A 1,535-nucleotide genomic window follows, 5' to 3' on the forward strand; every position below is an offset into this window, starting at 1 on the left:
AGATCTATGAAGACTTCAACAACATTCAACATCCCTCTATCAAGCATTTAACAATTCCATTCATCCATTTAGGGCTTGGAAGACATTGAAGAACAATAGGAGATTACCGACTGAAGATTGGCTTGTACTCCTCCCTTGAGGGTTGGGTATGATTTCATGTTGTTTTCATGTCTTTGCATAAGCTTCAATATCTCATTTATTCATGCTTTAGATCACTTTGCATCTTGATTTAGAGCATTTACATTATCATTAACAAGCAATTAGGGTTTACTTTCTAGGTTGCTCTAGTTTGCTTACTTGCATTTTAGATCTTGCACACACACAAGGTCTGCACACACATTACTTTTACAATACAACTTGGCTATTCGTGGAGGTGGAAATCACCGAAGCGGGGGTTTGACTAAGGCAAAACCCTATATAGCCACCCAAACACCTTTTTCAGATATAAGTGCAGGTTTCGAGACTCGGACGATGCCGCAGGTTGCAGATCCGGAAAAAGCAGGTCGAGACAGCATCCCACATCAAATTGCAGAGCAGAATACCAGGACAGGGGTGTGGGGCACCCTGGTCCTGCCAGGATAGGGGCGCTGGGCACCCTGGTCCCTGGGACAGAGGCACTGGGTGCCCTGGTCCTCCTGACAGACAGCATTTCAGACAGTTTTCCAGAGTGCAAAACAGCAGTTTCAGGTGCAGTTCCGGGACAGAATCAGGACAGTGGCGCTCGCGCCCCCGTCCCGAACATTTTCAGTCAAACTTTGACTCCAGGTATGCATCTGTATTCTTGTTTTATCCTTGTGTTTACAGCTTTCCATTGTTTAAGTTCAATTCTGCAATCTTGTTGTTAGCTCATACTTGCATTTTAGGGTTAGGAATTGAACTTGCATAATCTTACCTTTCAATTACAACAAAGGAATAGAAACCCTAATAGGTAGCCCGTGGCTCTCTCTTTCACAAAAAGAAGTAGCCAATTGTGTGATACCTCTAGGCTCTTTCATATTCCGTAATGTGTGTCAAAAGGTAGGATTAGGGCATGATAACCTAGTCTCGCTTTTTCCCTCACACAGAAGCTTAGAAGGATTTGATCAAGCAAATGTAGTGCTACTTAGACAGATCAAGAAAACCTATGGTTTTCTAACAATTACAACAAAAGTGAAATCCTTTAACCGGGTGAGCTCTAACAAGATTCGTTACTCATTAAATTCTCTAACAACATTGTCCATTAGCTTGGATTCTTAAATCCTCCAATGAGGTTACTCCAAACAGGGTATTGTGCTTTTCATCAAGGCATATTTGTAAATCCCTTAACTAGGTGATTCCTAACCGGAATTGGTTCTTAACAGGACTTACTATAAAGATTTAACAGGCTTGGCTCCTAATAGGGTGAACGTCTGAAGAGTTCAGAGAGCTATCCTTGTGAGTCTCATCTCACCATGGTTTTTACCTATTTGGGTTTTCCACGTATAAACATTTGTGTCAAGTGGTGAATGCTTTTGTGGTTGTGATCTTATTTATTGATATGGTTAACTACTGATAAG

Source organism: Cryptomeria japonica, chromosome 9 (assembly GCF_030272615.1).
Source record: "Cryptomeria japonica chromosome 9, Sugi_1.0, whole genome shotgun sequence".
Classification (NCBI taxonomy): Eukaryota; Viridiplantae; Streptophyta; class Pinopsida; order Cupressales; family Cupressaceae; genus Cryptomeria; species Cryptomeria japonica.